Consider the following 19,643-nt stretch of genomic DNA (forward strand, 5'->3'; position numbering starts at 1 on the left):
GAGACAATACCCGGACCGGGTGATCAACACAGCAATGAAACGAGCCCGGAACAATAACAGAGAGGCCCTTTTAGAAGACAAGGTTCACAGAGAAATTGACCAGAAGAGACCAATCTGTGTGACAACATACAGTACTCACTCTAATGAGGTCTCCAAAATCATCAATAAGCACTGGCGCACATTGGTCTGTGGTGAACTAGATTTTGATAAACCTCTTTTTGCACACAGGCGAGGGAAGAACCTGAATGACATTTTAGTCCATACCCGTCCGCGAAGCAAACAATCAGAACAACTAACACTACATGGCATACAAGGGCACCACCCTTGTGGTAATTGCAGTAGCTGCCATTTGACCAAGAAAAGCAAACATCTAACTTTTAGAAAAGGACCAAATGGGACCAAAGAAAATTTACGAACTATAACAGCAAATACGTGGTTTACTTGATCACCTGTCCCTGCGGCCTCGAGTACGTCGGGATGACCACACGAGCAGTCAAAATTAGAATCAATGAGCACAAGAGTAATGTGAGTTGGAAGAAAAGTACTACCAAAATGGCCACCCCTTTTTTGAATGAATAACATTGTTTAAATGACTTGAACTGGACTGTAATAGAACAACTACAGTCAGAGAATGGTCTGTTTGAAAAGGAACAGCGCTGGGTGTTCCGTCTGGGTACCCATATCATCGGTCTCAATGATGATATGCCATGGGTGCAACTGCATTGACAACAAGTGGCAACCCTCCCTTAGGCATCTTTTAACACAGGAAATGCAATGGGGGTTACGTTACAATGAACTCCTTTCTTTCACATCCAAGTGAACCTACTAATAAAGTCCCCTGGTGCAAGAGAGACTTACCTACTCCCTGGGTACAGAGCAGCACCACCAGCACCCAATTAGTCACCCTATATCACTCTGGCCTCTCAATTAATAACACTCACAACGTGGGCAGTGCCATTAAACCCGGGATACTTGTGATCAGTTTTCCATCCTTAGGCACAAGCATCTAACTGATGAATTTTAATCAATTCCTCCAGAATAACTGAGGAGCAGCACCCGCCGGGGCATTCAATTATCACTGACTAGTGCCACCAATGAGAATACTTAGCACCCGCACTGCACGGTTAGACATAAAAGAAACCACGGGGCCAAACACAAACTCTGCAGAAAGGCCATCAACCCCGGGTTGTTTATGATCAGTTTGTATCCTTAGGCATAAGCATTTAACTGATGAATTCTAATTTATTTCCCCTGAACAATTGAATAGCAATATATGCTGGTGCATTTAATTGTCATTAACTAGTGTCACCAATGAGAATACTCAGCACCCGCATTTAGACATTAAAGAAATCACGGGGCCAAACACAAACGCTGCAGAAAGGCCATCCGGCCGACGCGCATGTGCGGAGTGAGAGATACGTGGTCCTCGCATCAGCACAAGTGGGTTGGCACAGACGCTACCTACAGGGATCTGCACAGGCGCAAAGACACCTCGCTGCTCATACACTACCTGGCATGAACCGGGCCCGGCAACTTTAACGAACACATGGACCGGATTAACCAAATATGAGCACCACTTTCCCTTCCGGTTTTTAGGACAATTAGTGCTTAATTGACCAGACACCCGGATATAAAAGGCGCAAATTCCAGTCTAGCCCTCATTCACAGCGGAGCTGCATTGGGTAGCAAGGCATAGATTTTTCCCTCGCAATCGCGAGTACCATAGCGGGTAACAAGAAGCAGATACTTCAACTCTGTAAGTAAGCAATCTGAGTTGTCTCTTACCTTACAGGATGCAGATTGGCACGATAATCCCCCAACGTAAGGAGGCTCATGAGGCACACCATATTGTGACACCAAGTATGCATTTAAAACAACTTTATTATCCTCCTCACAGTACCAGGTCACCAGAGCCACATAGGTTAAAGCAAATAGAGCGTGTATTTTATGTTTTGTGTTTTGTATGTCTTGTCCTTGTCCCCTTTTTTACAGGGAGCACCTTCACTATTAGAAGGACAATATTGGTCTAGTAGCTGCTGCCCACACACTTTTTAGGGCTCGCCTGCTGTGCGCTTGCGCATAGCTGGCGAGCTATATTGCAGCTTAAACAGAGTTAAAACAACTCGGCGATTTCTTTGAGTGCCCGAGAGCGCGTGCACATCAAAGCCACCAGCCTCCTCGGGCATCTCAAGCTTCCCTCAGCCGGCATTTCTCCTCCCCTAATTAGTCATGCACGGCCGGCCGGTCAGCACATCAAAGGCTGCTGCTCCCGGTCCCTATTCTTCCCTTCTTGCCTCTCCCCGCCCCCCTTCCCACCACAGCAATGCAGAGGGCTTGTTTATATTGCAGCCCCTAACCATCTCGCATGCTGCTCTTGAAACAATAACCATTGTTGGTCATGATATAATAAACGCTCTAATTATTTTATCAGGGCCACACAGAATTTTATAAAGTCTTTTGCTGGCATTTTCGTTTTATGCTGATTGCTATTTTACACCTTTCACATGCTGGCGATTTGCTTCAAAGATATACATTCATCATGAATCCCGTTACTAGAGCTTTCTCCTCTTCTGCTATATATGGGTTTTAGTTGAATTTCATTGATCTCTTTTACTAATGATTTATAAAAAGTGCCACCCACCACACAGCTCCACCTACACAGCTCCACCGATGCACCCACCACACAGCTCCACCGATGCACCCACCACACAGTTCCACCGATGCACCCACCACACAGTTCCACCGATGCACTCACCACACAGTTCCAGAGATGCACCCACCACCCAGCTCCACAGATGCACCCACCACCCAGCTCCACAGATGCACCCACCAACCAGCTCCACAGATGCACCCACCACCCAGCTCCACAGATGCACCCACCACCCAGCTCCACAGATGCACCCACCACACAGCTCCACAGATGCACCCACTACCCAGCTCCACCGATGCACCCACCACACAGCTCCACAGATGCACCCACCACACAGCTCCACTGATGCACCCACCTCCACCGATGCACCCACCACACAGCTCCACCGACACAGCTCCACCGATGCACCCACCACACAGCTCCACTGATGCAACCACCACACAGCTCCACCGACACAGCTCCACCGATGCACCCACCACAGAGCTCCACAGATGACCCCACCACACAGCTCCACTGATGCACCCAAGACACAGCTCCACCGAGGCACCCACCACACAGCTCGACCGAGGCACCCACCACACAGCTCCACCGATGCACCCACCACACAGCTCCACCTATGCACCCACCACACAGCTCCACCAAGGCACCCACCACACAGCTCCACCGATGCACCCACCACACAGCTCCACCGATGCACCCACCACACAGCTCCACCGAGGCACCAACCACACAGCTCCACCGATGCACCCACCACACAGCTCCACCGATGCACCCACCACACAGCTCCACTGACACAGCTCCACCAATGCACCCACCACACAGCTCCACAGAGGCACCCACCACACAGCTCCACCGATGCACCCACCACACAGCTCCACCAAGATACCCACCATACAGCTCCACCAAGGCACCCACCATACAGCTCCACCAAGGCACCCACCACACAGCTCCACCTACACAGCTCCACCGATACACCCACCACACAGTTCCACTGATGCACCCACCACACAGCTCCACCGAGGCACCCACCACACTGCTCCACCGAGGCACCCACCACACAGCTCCACCGAGGCACCCACCACACAGCCCCACCGAGGCACCCACCACACAGCTCCACCTATGCACCCACCACACAGCTCCACCGAGGCACCCACAACACAGCTCCACAGAGCCACCCACCACACAGCTCCACCGATGCACCCACCACACAGCTCCACCGAAGCACCCACCACACAGCTCCACGAGGCACCCACCACACAGCTCCACAGATGCACCCACCACACAGCTCCACAGATGCACCCACCACACATCTCCACAGATGCACCCACCACACAGCTCCACAGATGCACCCAGCACACAGCTCCACAGATGCACCCACCACACAGCTCCACCGAGGCACCCACCACACAGCTCCACCGAGGCACCCACCACACAGCTCCACCGAGGCACCCACCACACAGCTCCACTGATGCACCCACCTCCACCGATGCACCCACCACACTGCTCCACCGACACAGCTCCACCGATGCACCCACCACACAGCTCCACTGATGCAACCACCACACAGCTCCACCGACACAGCTCCACCGATGCACCCACCACAGAGCTCCAGATGACCCCACCACACAGCTCCACTGATGCACCCAAGACACAGCTCCACTGAGGCACCCACCACACAGCTCCACGAGGCACCCACCACACAGCTCCACTGAGGCACCAACCACACAGCTCCACCGATGCACCCACCACACAGCTCCACCGAGGCACCCACCACACAGCTCCACCGATGCACCCACCACACAGCTCCACTGACACAGCTCCACCAATGCACCCACCACACAGCTCCACAGAGGCACCCACCACACAGCTCCACCGATGCACCCACCACACAGCTCCACCAAGGCACCCACCACACAGCTCCACCTACACAGCTCCACCGATGCACCCACCACACAGTTCCACCGAGGCACCCACCACACAGCTCCACCGATGCACCCACCACACAGCTCCACCTATGCACCCACCACACAGCTCCACCAAGGCACCCACCACACAGCTCCACAGAGCCACCCACCACACAGCTCCACCGATGCACCCACCACACAGCTCCACTGAAGCACCCACTACACTGCTCCACGGATGCACCCACCACACAGCTCCACCGATGCACCCACCACACAGCTCCACCGATGCACCCACCACACAGCTCCACCGAGGCACCAACCACACAGCTCCACCGATGCACCGACCACACAGCTCCACCGAGGCACCCACCACACAGCTCCACCGATGCACCCACCACACAGCTCCACCGATGCACCCACCACACAGCTCCACTGACACAGCTCCACCAATGCACCCACCACACAGCTCCACAGAGGCACCCACCACACAGCTCCACCGATGCACCCACCACACAGCTCCACCAAGGCACCCACCATACAGCTCCACCAAGGCACCCACCACACAGCTCCACCTACACAGCTCCACCGATGCACCCACCACACAGTTCCACCGAGGCACCCACCACACAGCTCCACCGATGCACCCACCACACAGCTCCACCTATGCACCCACCACACAGCTCCACCGAGGCACCCACCACACAGCTCCACAGAGCCACCCACCACATAGCTCCACCGATGCACCCACCACACAGCTCCACCGATGCACCCACCACACAGCTCCACCGATGCACCCACCACACAGTTCCACCGATGCACCCACCACACAGTTCCACCGATGCACTCACCACACAGTTCCAGAGATGCACTCACCACCCAGCTCCACAGATGCACCCACCACCCAGCTCCACAGATGCACCCACCAACCAGCTCCACAGATGCACCCACCACCCAGCTCCACAGATGCACCCACCACCCAGCTCCACAGATGCACCCACCACACAGCTCCACAGATGCACCCACCACACAGCTCCACCGATGCACCCACCACACAGCTCCACAGATGCACCCACCACACAGCTCCACTGATGCACCCACCTCCACCGATGCACCCACCACACAGCTCCACCGACACAGCTCCACCGATGCACCCACCACACAGCTCCACTGATGCAACCACCACACAGCTCCACCGACACAGCTCCACCGATGCACCCACCACAGAGCTCCACAGATGACCCCACCACACAGCTCCACTGATGCACCCAAGACACAGCTCCACCGAGGCACCCACCACGCAGCTCGACCGAGGCACCCACCACACAGCTCCACCGATGCACCCACCACACAGCTCCACCTATGCACCCACCACACAGCTCCGCCTATGCACCCACCACACAGCTCCACCAAGGCACCCACCACACAGCTCCACCGATGCACCCACCACACAGCTCCACCGATGCACCCACCACACAGCTCCACCGAGGCACCAACCACACAGCTCCACCGATGCACCCACCACACAGCTCCACCGATGCACCCACCACACAGCTCCACTGACACAGCTTCACCAATGCACCCACCACACAGCTCCACAGAGGCACCCACCACACAGCTCCACTGATGCACCCAACACACAGCTCCACCAAGGCACCCACCATACAGCTCCACCAAGGCACCCTCCATACAGCTCCACCAAGGCACCCACCACACAGCTCCACCTACACAGCTCCACCGATGCACCCACCACACAGCCCTACCAAGGCACCCACCACACAGCTCCACCGATGCACCCACCACACAGCTCCACCGATGCACCCACCACACAGCTCCACCGAGGCACCAACCACACAGCTCCACCGATGCACCCACCACACAGCTCCACCGATGCACCCACCACACAGCTCCACTGACACAGCTCCACCAATGCACCCACCACACAGCTCCACAGAGGCACCCACCACACAGCTCCACCGATGCACCCACCACACAGCTCCACCAAGGCACCCACCATACAGCTCCACCGATGCACCCACCACACAGCTCCACCGAGGCACCAACCACACAGCTCCACCAATGCAACCACCACACAGCTCCACCGATGCACCCACCACACAGCTCCACTGACACAGCTCCACCAATGCACCCACCACACAGCTCCACAGAGGCACCCACCACACAGCTCCACCGATGCACCCACCACACAGCTCCACCAAGGCACCCACCATACAGCTCCACCAAGGCACCCACCATACAGCTCCACCAAGGCACCCACCACACAGCGCCACCTACACAGCTCCACCGATGCACCCACCACACAGTTCCACCGATGCACCCACCACACAGCTCCACCGAGGCACCCACCACACTGCTCCACCGAGGCACCCACCACACAGCTCCACCGAGGCACCCACCACACAGCCCCACCGAGGCACCCACCACACAGCTCCACCTATGCACCCACCACACAGCTCCACCGATGCACCCACCACACAGCTCCACCGAAGCACCCACCACACAGCTCCACCGAGGCACCCACCACACAGCTCCACAGATGCACCCACCACACAGCTCCACAAATGCACCCACCACACATCTCCACAGATGCACCCACCACACAGCTCCACAGATGCACCCAGCACACAGCTCTACAGATGCACCCACCACACAGCTCGACCGAGGCACCCACCACACAGCTCCACCGATGCACCCACCACACAGCTCCACAGATGCACCCACCACACAGCTCCACTGATGCACCCACCTCCACCGATGCACCCACCACACAGCTCCACCGACACAGCTCCACCGATGCACCCACCACACAGCTCCACTGATGCAACCACCACACAGCTCCACCGACACAGCTCCACCGATGCACCCACCACAGAGCTCCACAGATGACCCCACCACACAGCTCCACTGATGCACCCAAGACACAGCTCCACCGAGGCACCCACCACGCAGCTCGACCGAGGCACCCACCACACAGCTCCACCGATGCACCCACCACACAGCTCCACCTATGCACCCACCACACAGCTCCGCCTATGCACCCACCACACAGCTCCACCAAGGCACCCACCACACAGCTCCACCGATGCACCCACCACACAGCTCCACCGATGCACCCACCACACAGCTCCACCGAGGCACCAACCACACAGCTCCACCGATGCACCCACCACACAGCTCCACCGATGCACCCACCACACAGCTCCACTGACACAGCTCCACCAATGCACCCACCACACAGCTCCACAGAGGCACCCACCACACAGCTCCACTGATGCACCCACCACACAGCTCCACCAAGGCACCCACCATACAGCTCCACCAAGGCACCCACCATACAGCTCCACCAAGGCACCCACCACACAGCTCCACCTACACAGCTCCACCGATGCACCCACCACACAGCCCTACCAAGGCACCCACCACACAGCTCCACCGATGCACCCACCACACAGCTCCACCGATGCACCCACCACACAGCTCCACCGAGGCACCAACCACACAGCTCCACCGATGCACCCACCACACAGCTCCACCGATGCACCCACCACACAGCTCCACTGACACAGCTCCACCAATGCACCCACCACACAGCTCCACAGAGGCACCCACCACACAGCTCCACCGATGCACCCACCACACAGCTCCACCAAGGCACCCACCATACAGCTCCACCGATGCACCCACCACACAGCTCCACCGAGGCACCAACCACACAGCTCCACCGATGCAACCACCACACAGCTCCACCGATGCACCCACCACACAGCTCCACTGACACAGCTCCACCAATGCACCCACCACACAGCTCCACAGAGGCACCCACCACACAGCTCCACCGATGCACCCACCACACAGCTCCACCAAGGCACCCACCATACAGCTTCACCAAGGCACCCACCATACAGCTCCACCAAGGCACCCACCACACAGCTCCACCTACACAGCTCCACCGATGCACCCACCACACAGTTCCACCGATGCACCCACCACACAGCTCCATCGAGGCACCCACCACACTGCTCCACCGAGGCACCCACCACACAGCTCCACCGAGGCACCCACCACACAGCCCCACCGAGGCACCCACCACACAGCTCCACCTATGCACCCACCACACAGCTCCAACGATGCACTCACCACACAGCTCCACCGAAGCACCCACCACACAGCTCCACCGAGGCACCCACCACACAGCTCCACAGATGCACCCACCACACAGCTCCACAAATGCACCCACCACACATCTCCACAGATGCACCCACCACACAGCTCCACAGATGCACCCAGCACACAGCTCCACAGATGCACCCACCACACAGCTCCACCGAGGCATCCACCACACAGCTCCACCGAGGCACCCACCACACAGCTCCACCGAGGCACCCACCACACAGCTCCACTGATGCACCCACCTCCACCGATGCACCCACCACACAGCACCACCGACACAGCTCCACCGATGCACCCACCACACAGCTCCACTGATGCAACCACCACACAGCTCCACCGACACAGCTCCACCATTGCACCCACCACAGAGCTCCACAGATGACCCCACCACACAGCTCCACTGATGCACCCAAGACACAGCTCCACCGAGGCACCCACCACACAGCTCCACCGATGCACCCACCACACAGCTCCACCTATGCACCCACCACACAGCTCCACCGAGACACCCACCACACAGCTCCACTGACACAGCTCCACCAATGCACCCACCACACAGCTCCACAGAGGCACCCACCACACAGCTCCACCGATGCACCCACCACACAGCTCCACCAAGGCACCCACCATACAGCTCCACCGAGACACCCACCACACAGCTCCACAGAGCCACCCACCACACAGCTACACCGATGCACCCACCACACAGCTCCACCGAGGCACCCACCACACTGCTCCACTGATGCACCCACCACACAGCTCCACCGATGCACCCACCACACAGCTCCACCAATGCACCCACCACACAGCTCCACCGAGGCACCAACCACACAGCTCCACCAAGGCACCCACCACACAGCTCCACCGATGCACCCACCACACAGCTCCACTGACACAGCTCCACCAATGCACCCACCACACAGCTCCACAGAGGCACCCACCACACAGCTCCACCGATGCACCCACCACACAGCTCCACCAAGGCACCCACCATACAGCTCCACCAAGGCACCCACCACACAGCTCCACCTACACAGCTCCACCGATGCACCCACCACACAGTTCCACCGAGGCACCCACCACACAGCTCCACCTATGCACCCACCACACAGCTCCACCAAGGCACCCACCACACAGCTCCACCTATGCACCCACCACACAGCTCCACCGAGGCACCCACCACACAGCTCCACAGAGCCACCCACCACACAGCTCCACAGAGCCACCCACCACACAGCTCCACTGAAGCACCCACCACACAGCTCCACCGAGGCACCCACCACACAGCTCCACAGATGCACCCACCACCCAGCTCCACAGATACACCCACCACCCAGCTCCACAGATGCACCCACCACCCAGCTCCACAGATGCACCCACCACCCAGCTCCACAGATGCACCCACCACCCAGCTCCACAGATGCACCCACCACACAGCTCCACAGATGCACCCACCACACAGCTCCACAGATGCACCCACCACCCAGCTCCACCGATGCACCCACCACACAGCTCCACCGATGCACCCACCACACAGCTCCACAGATGCACCCACCACACAGCTCCACTGATGCACCCACCTCCACCGATGCGCCCACCACACAGCTCCACTGATGCAACCACCACACAGCTACACCGACACAGCTCCACCGATGCACCCACCACAGAGCTCCACAGATGACCCCACCACACAGCTCCACTGATGCACCCAAGACACAGCTCCACCGAGGCACCCACCACACAGCTCGACCGAGGCACCCACCACACAGCTCGACCGAGGCACCCACCACACAGCTCCACCGATGCACCCACCACACAGCTCCACCTATGCACCCACCACACAGCTCCACCGAGGCACCCACCACACAGCTCCACAGAGCCACCCACCACACAGCTCCACCGATGCACCCACCACACAGCTCCACCGAGGCACCCACCACACAGCTCCACCGAGGCACTAACCACACAGCTCCACCGAGGCACCAACCACACAGCTCCACCGATGCACCCACCACACAGCTCCACCGAGGCACCCACCACACAGCTCCACCAATGCACCCACCACACAGCTCCACTGACACAGCTCCACCAATGCACCCACCACACAGCTCCACCGATGCACCCACCATACAGCTCCACCGATGCACCCACCACACAGCTCCACCAAGGCACCCACCATACAGCTCCACCAAGGCACCCACCACACAGCTCCACCTACACAGTTCCACCAATGCACCCACCACACAGTTCTACCGATGCACCCACCACACAGTTCTACCGATGCACCCACCACACAGCTCTACCGAGGCACCCACCACACAGCTCCACCGAGGCACCCACCACACAGCTCCACCGAGGCACCCACCACACAGCTCCACCTATGCACCCACCACACAGCTCCACCGAGGCACCCACCACACAGCTCCACAGCGCCACCCACCACACAGCTCCACCGATGCACCCACCACACAGCTCCACCGAAGCACCCACCACACAGCTCCACCGAGGCACCCACCACACAGCTCCACAGATGCACCCACCACACAGCTCCACAGATGCACCCACCACACAGCTCCACCGAGGCACCCACCACACAGCTCCACCGAGGCACCCACCACACAGCTCCACAGAGGCACCCACCACACAGCTCCACTGATGCACCCACCTCCACCGATGCACCCACCACACAGCTCCACCGACACAGCTCCACCGATGCACCCACCACACAGCTCCACTGATGCAACCACCATACAGCTCCACCAACACAGCTCCACCGATGCACCCACCACAGAGCTCCACAGATGACCCCACCACACAACTCCACCGATGCACCAACCACACAGCTCCACCTATGCACCCACCACACAGCTCCACCGAGGCACCCACCACACAGCTCCACAGAGCCACCCACCACACAGCTCCACCGATGCACCCACCACACAGCTCCACCGAGGCACCCACCACACAGCTCCACCGAGGCACCAACCACACAGCTCCACCGAGGCACCAACCACACAGCTCCACCGATGCACCCACCACACAGCTCCACCGAGGCACCCACCACACAGCTCCACCAATGCACCCACCACACAGCTCCACTGACACAGCTCCACCAATGCACCCACCACACAGCTCCACCGATGCACCCACCATACAGCTCCACCGATGCACCCACCACACAGCTCCACCAAGGCACCCACCATACAGCTCCACCAAGGCACCCACCACACAGCTCCACCTACACAGCTCCACCAATGCACCCACCACACAGTTCTACCGATGCACCCACCACACAGCTCTACCGAGGCACCCACCACACAGCTCCACCGAGGCACCCACCACACAGCTCCACCGAGGCACCCACCACACAGCTCCACCTATGCACCCACCACACAGCTCCACCGAGGCACCCACCACACAGCTCCACAGCGCCACCCACCACACAGCTCCACCGATGCACCCACCACACAGCTCCACCGAAGCACCCACCACACAGCTCCACCGAGGCACCCACCACACAGCTCCACAGATGCACCCACCACACAGCTCCACCGAGGCACCCACCACACAGCTCCACCGAGGCACCCACCACACAGCTCCACAGAGGCACCCACCACACAGCTCCACAGAGGCACCCACCACACAGCTCCACTGATGCACCCACCTCCACCGATGCACCCACCACACAGCTCCACCGACACAGCTCCACTGATGCACCCACCACACAGCTCCACTGATGCAACCACCACACAGCTCCACCAACACAGCTCCACCGATGCACCCACCACAGAGCTCCACAGATGACCCCACCACACAACTCCACTGATGCACCCAAGACACAGCTCCACCGAGGCACCCACCACACAGCTCCACCGAGGCACCCACCACACAGCTCCACCGATGCACCCACCACACAGCTCCACCTATGCACCCACCACACAGCTCCACCGAGGCACCCACCACACAGCTCCACTGAGGCACCAACCACACAGCTCCACCGATGCACCCACCACACAGCTCCACCGAGGCACCCACCACACAGCTCCACCGATGCACCCACCACACAGCTCCACTGACACAACTCCACCAATGCACCCACCACACAGCTCCACAGAGGCACCCACCACACAGCTCCACCAATGCACCCACCACACAGCTCCACCAAGGCACCCACCATACAGCTCCACCAAGGCACCCACCACACAGCTCCACCTACACAGCTCCACCGATGCACCCACCACACAGTTCCACTGAGGCACCCACCACACAGCTCCACCGATGCACCCACCACACAGCTCCACCTATGCACCCACCACACAGCTCCACCGAGGCACCCACCACACAGCTCCACAGAGCCACCCACCACACAGCTCCACCGATGCACCCACCACACAGCTCCACTGAAGCACCCACCACACAGCTCCACCGAGGCACCCACCACACAGCTCCACAGATGCACCCACCACACAGCTCCACAGATGCACCCACCACAGAGCTCCACAGATGCCCCCACCACACAGCTCCACCGATGCACCCACCACACAGCTTCACCGATGCACACCACACAGCTTCACCGATGCACCCACCACACAGCTCCACCGATGCACCCACCACACAGCTCCACCGATGCACCCACCACACAGCTCCACCGACACAGCTCCACCGATGCACCCACCACCCAGCTCCACCGATGCACCCACCACACAGCTCCACCAATGCACCCACCACACAGCTCCACCGATGCAGCCACCACACAGCTCCACCGACACAGCTCCACCAATGCACCCACCACCCAGCTCCACCGATGCACCCACCACACAGCTCCACCGACACAGCTCCACCGATGCACCCACCACACAGCTCCACCGATGCACCCACCACACAGCTCCACCGAGGCACCCACCATACAGCTCCACCAAGGCACCCACCACACAGCTCCACCGAGGCACCCACCACACAGCTCCACCGAGACACCCAGCACACAGCTCCACCGATGCACCCACCACACAGCTCCACCGATGCACCCACCACACAGCTCCACCGATGCACCCACCACACAGCTCCACCGATGCACCCACCACACAGCTCCGCCGATGCACCCACCACACAGCTCCGCCGATGCACCCACCACACAGCTCCGCCGATGCACCCACCACACAGCTCCGCGGATGCACCCACCACACAGCTCCGCCGAGGCACCCACCACAGCTCCACCGATGCACCCACCACACAGCTCCGCCGATGCTCCAACTAAGCTCCACCAATGCACCCCCCAAACAGCTCCACTGATGCACCCGCTAAGCTCCACCGATGCGCACACCACTCAGCGCAACCACAGCATCACTCAGCGCAACCACAGCATCTCTCAGCGCAACCACAGCATCACTCAGCGCAACCACAGCATCACTGGTTCAAATATGTTCTTTCAATGTTTCAAGCTGTTTTCAAGCTTTCACGCTTTATTACAAATCACAAAAAGATGTTAATATTTCACTTCTGTTCTTGAATTTTCGTCACAATAAAAAACACTGAACATAATCTTCACAAAAGTTATTTACAAAAGTTTAAGCTATTGCCATTACAAAAATAAATAAATTATTTAAGTATTAATTATTTTTAAAAATTAAAAGCCATTGTTATTTGTAATATCAATACATCTAAGTCACGTAAATACAAAACATATTGCATTACAAATGCTATAGGTGTCACATTTGCGAAAGTTATAACTATTGGCATTGTAAATGACAAAGCTATTAATTTAGCTATTTAAAAAAAAACACATAAATAAAAAAAAAATCATTTATAAGACCAATAGCTCAAACTTTCCTAATGCGGGCCCTATTGCATTTCCAATGCTTGTTTTCTAGGTCACTGAACCTGGAGTAATACAAACAGCAAATGGCTATAAGAATGAAATATTAATGTTTCTTTACTTGTGTTTTTTCCTAGGTTCGCTAATCGCAGAAACCTTCTTGATAATTGTTTTAGGTACATATTAGCCTTTATTTAGATTTTCACTTTTCTGTAAAGTACACTTTGTGTAGGAAAACGTGAGTAAGGTGGGGATTTGTGCACCCTGTCCTGAAGGAGTTCCACTCCGAAACATGTTGACGCACACAAGAGATGATGTACATTGCATTACATAGAAACCTCTAAATACACCCTTTTAACAGTACCAGCTGTCCACCCCACGAGCCAGGTACTTTTTAACCATCACTAAAATGCCTTCAAACCCCACCACTCACTCACTACTACAAATAACCTCACACACCTCACATAGTCATTGCAAAAAGTGCTCCCGCGTAGACATAGGTAGCAGCACGCCGCATCCCATAGAGGGGTGCGAAGACATCTATGATGAAGCATGACACCAAGGGTCCTTTTGGTGTGTGAGGGGTATTTAAAGAACACTACGTGCTCCCCACCATTGTAGGGACCACACAAACCCACTTGTGGATTCCATTTGTTTATAAAGTGTCTGACGTCACCGCCAGCAAGGAAAATGTGTCACATGCCCCGAGTGGCAAACAGCCCCCACTACAAGTAAACCCAAACACAAGCATCAACTCCAACAACTGCTACCACCATCAAAGATAGAAGGTCCACAAGACACCAACGTCTAAAGGGGGCTATCCCTACAAAAGGGAAAAGAAAAGACTGGTGCAGAGCACGCACCACACGTGGCTGCCCAACGCAAGATCCGGAGAAGAGATCGCACTACCCGCTCCAACTAGTGAACAGGCACAACCGCAACCGGCACCACTGGCACCCCAAGTGCCAGAAAGAAAGCGTCCAGTAGAAGATGGAGCCCACGGCTCTAGATGCGTGCAGAAGGCATCGCCAGTGGTCCTGGCGCACGAGCAAGCACCCAGGAGATAGATATTGCCACAAAACAGCACTGCTGAACGCAGGTAGGAGAGCATCCACGTCTCCACCGCTCCAGAGAAACCCAGCAGTGGGCCAAAGGCATCCCAGAGTGTCCTCCCTCACACTGCCTCAAGACGGAGTCGGCGGTGACCCGCGACAGGCAAGAGAGGAGTCTCAAACCTCGCGTGGCAGGCAGCCACAGATACTCCAACAGCACAGCGACACGTGACTGGACGTCACAGCGCTCAGCAAGCAAGGAGCCCTTCACGCAGAGTGAACAGTTTGGACGAGCGCACCGAAAGACAGAAAGGAGCATCCGCCAAGACGGAGCAAGCACGAAGCTCCTCGATCAAAGAGAAGAGGGACACTGAGAAATCCCTGAGGAGGGGATGGTGACACAGGAAGTCCCCAAGAGGTACACACAAGTCCTACCAACAGGACAGGCCTGCAATGGGCCGCAACAGAAAAGGAAGACCGTCACAAGAGAGATGCGACCAGTGAAAATGTCAATGTGGAGCAACATGAGACAGGTGGCAGGACGCCACATCCAAAAAAGAGCCTGGTTGGAAGAAGAAGAGCGTGGCACGATGCCATTCCGCAAAGGAGGAAAGAACAGTGGCATGACACCACAGGGCAGACAACCAACACAGGCGCACAAGACGGAACAGAGAAGGGCGACAGAACCAAGGACTCGCATCAGCACTGAGGAAGGTGTTCATCCACATAAGCCAGCCACCGTGGTGCAGAGACGTCATTGGAGACAGCTCTGTGGGAGGACGTACTTTAAGCCGCTAGCAGCGCAGTCTGCGTCCCAGCTCCACGCTTCGCAGTTCGACCATCCTCTCACCTGTCACCTGCTGCTTGGCATCAATAGCATCACACTTCGCAGTGCATCTGCCTTCAGACAATGGAGCAGTCCCACGAAGTCCCTCAAGTCCTTCTCACCTTCTCAAGTCACCCCGACAGAAGATCCCACTGAAGAAAACTACCATCTTGTTCCCACCGTCCAGGTGCATCACCACCAAGGAGCCTCACACCACCCGAGTTAATCCACACCCAGAACAACCGGAGCTCAGAGAGGCGAATCACCCAGGAACAGTCTGTACCCCCAGTTCACCCAAAGCCTGCCGAAGTCGAGCACACCCGGCCACTGGGAGATCTGCCCTTGGGGATTTAACAAGATTTGACCGTGGCCCTGTCGAGAGTTCTGAAGCAACCCTAAGCATGGCCTACGCAACATCCTGCACAGCCCACGCAGTCACGAGTGGGAGAGCTGTCTCGGCTGCCGCTCCACGTCAGGCGCAGAAAGCACGAAGGTTACGGCTGAAGACTGGTCACCCACAAGATCGGCAGAGGAATACGCAGCACCCGAGCCCAGACGGCGAGGACGTTCAGACTATGACACCACCCTCGGAGGCTACATGAGTGACTTGGCTGTGATTCAGTTGGCAGGTCGCCAGTGCCCCCATCATGCGGTTCACACGAAGCCCCGCATGGTCCACACGGTCCAATGGCAGTCAGCCGGAAAAGCCCTCCAAGAGAATCTTGTGGCAGAGGGGTCCAGGCGAGAGAGGCAGTTGAACGCCGCTCAGCCGTCAGAAGTAAGGAGAGTCACCAAGCACAACACCCTCACAGGAAGGCCTCACTCACAGAGATCGTCTCCGACACCCAAGTAGATTTCACAGCAGCTCCAGATGCACCAGCACTGAAACTCTGTACATAGACGTCAACACCGCGAGACCAGGCCGGTCGGACCTACACCAATGAGGTGGAGTCAAGCATCTTCACCTTGCGGTCCAGAACTCTTAACACTGCCCAGCAGACTCCTGAAGAGACTCCTTTGGTGGTGATTCTTGTTTAGTTGTTTTTCTACAGGTTGGACTTTTGTTTGTTTTGCCTCATTAAAATTTGGGAGAGATTTAGTATCCGGCTGGATAAATTCTAGTGGTCTGCCCTTGATGTAACACACTTTACACCCACCCACCACAGGGGTCACCCCCTGTTAATAAAAGGGGCCGGAGTGCACGTGCTCCAGACCAGTGACCAGCACCTCACTACTGTGTCAGTGTGTGTTATTTTCAAGTATGTGGGCCTAGCGCCCAGAAACTTTACAGGGGGGTGGGGTGGACGGGGGTAATGGAAAATGAAACACATTTTCATGCAGTGTGGGTTCTCACTTCTTGTTTTGTATATTATATAGTCGGGTCACACTGCCCTTCCATTTCTGGTGCTTTACAACAGTTTAAATACCTTCTTAGAGCTTCTCGTTACTTAAACTGGGGTAATCTCTGGTATTTATGTTTACCTTGTCTTCAGTGCCTGATTTAGCTCGCGAGAAACCGCCACTCCTAGTTGTTGACTGTCACTTAAAAGACTGAAATTATTATGCAAATGTCACACATAAGCCATCTGAAACCTTGGCAGCTATGACTCACATAATCAATAAAGAAGCAGTTTTTTTAAAAAAAAAGCCTGGCCTATTTACGCTTTTTGAGAAGCAATCTATGAAGGGTGTCTTTATTTAATACACCATCGTTATAGTGCGGATCCTACCTTGCTTCGAGATTACTTTACATGTTGTACTCTTTTGAACATGATGTTCAGAAGACGAAATGCCTGAGAGAAAAAAAAACACGTAGACTGTAACCTGATATTGAAACTTCGTTAACGTCAATTTATCGAAGGGTTACCGCCTGTCTATCCCAACGCCCATTGAACGATCAAACGTCAATCAAGCGGTAAAAAACAAAACGCGCACATTCTCCCAGCACCATCCTCGGCACACTCCATATGTACACCGAGCGACACGGAAGCATTGACATTTTTTAACACTAGACCGAGTCTACACGAGCGCCATCTTAGATGTAGGAAACATCGAGCACAAACGTAACGTTGACCAAAGGAACTCTATTTTCCTTACAGATTGATTCTGTTAGTCATTCAGTCAGTTACCGCTCGTAATTGGCCGGGGGTGGTCTGTCTGACGATCCTCACTCCATACGCCCGGCCAATCGACGCCTTGGTATGACTCTGTGACGTTACGCATCTTGCGGCCTGATATCCAATGAGCGCGTGCCTGGGGGAGAACGCTCCACCATCAGAGAGGGCTGTGTCCTCTATTGGGCGGCTCTGTCCAGGTGCTGAAGGGGAAGAGTGCGCACAGTGGGCTCTTATATAGACCCGCTCGTACAGGTGTGGTACACAGACAGGCAACCTAGGTGAGTTTTTGCGCGTTCATTGCAGCTTCTATCGCCGTCCCTCTTCCTCAAAACGCCTTAGTTATATCTGATCTAACACACCAACTCTACAACTTGTATCAACTTTCCTTTCCCACTACTTGCCTCTTTCGAAATACAGTTCACTACCGCCGTGTCACATCTTGGTACGAGGTGTTTGCAGAGCGTGAGCGGTAATTCGGACTGCGCTTATAGTAACATCTAGCCCTTGGTGGGGTTTCGTTGATATGGAACTTATACATACATTTAAGGGAACGTTCGTTGGACAGTGAGTGAATACTACTATTTGGCGACTAGTGATGCTGAGTTTTGGAACTTTAATAGCATTTGTGAGCTTTAATTAAATCAATGGGGCTACTGACATGTCCGGCCTGGAATGTTGTTGCCAGACCAGCGTCCTCGGGGTCTGAGCGTCGTATTATGATACCGCTGTATATCATGTGGGCATATCATGGGCAATATATCTTGTGGATCTGCTCTGTTATTGTTGTTTAGTTTGGTATTTACGTGTTTACCTAGATAAATATTTGCATTTAATTGAGGGTGTCACGGTGCTCAAAGTACTTAAGTGTATCTTCCCCATGTTCTGTGTTGTATTTATGACTGCAATAAATGCATTGTCGTGCTATGATGCATTTCTGCGTGTGCAGATTCTTAAAGTCCCCCCCTTTACAGGCAGGTCGGACATCAAATCGGACATTGGGAGAATCTTTTCTACTCTGTTACTCTTGATAGGTTTTTCTTATTCCACAGCTAAGAAGTTCATATTGTTGTATGTATTGATGTAGCTATGCCTAA

At 56.0% G+C, this 19,643-nt stretch overlaps 1 protein-coding gene across 1 annotated transcript in view; it reads left to right on the top strand.

The window, feature by feature from the left end:
• Window positions 1-18,693: 18,693 nt before the first annotated feature.
• MSMO1 (methylsterol monooxygenase 1) overlaps window positions 18,694-19,643 on the top strand; it is an 85,892-nt gene continuing 84,942 nt past the window's right edge. The window contains exon 1 of the mRNA XM_086962395.1: window positions 18,694-18,827. The gene's annotated coding sequence lies outside the window, so the exon portion shown is untranslated. The remainder of the gene's footprint in view (window positions 18,828-19,643) is intronic.

This window comes from Lissotriton vulgaris, chromosome 3_1 (genome assembly GCF_964263255.1).
Source record: "Lissotriton vulgaris chromosome 3_1, aLisVul1.2, whole genome shotgun sequence".
Taxonomy (NCBI): Eukaryota; Metazoa; Chordata; class Amphibia; order Caudata; family Salamandridae; genus Lissotriton; species Lissotriton vulgaris.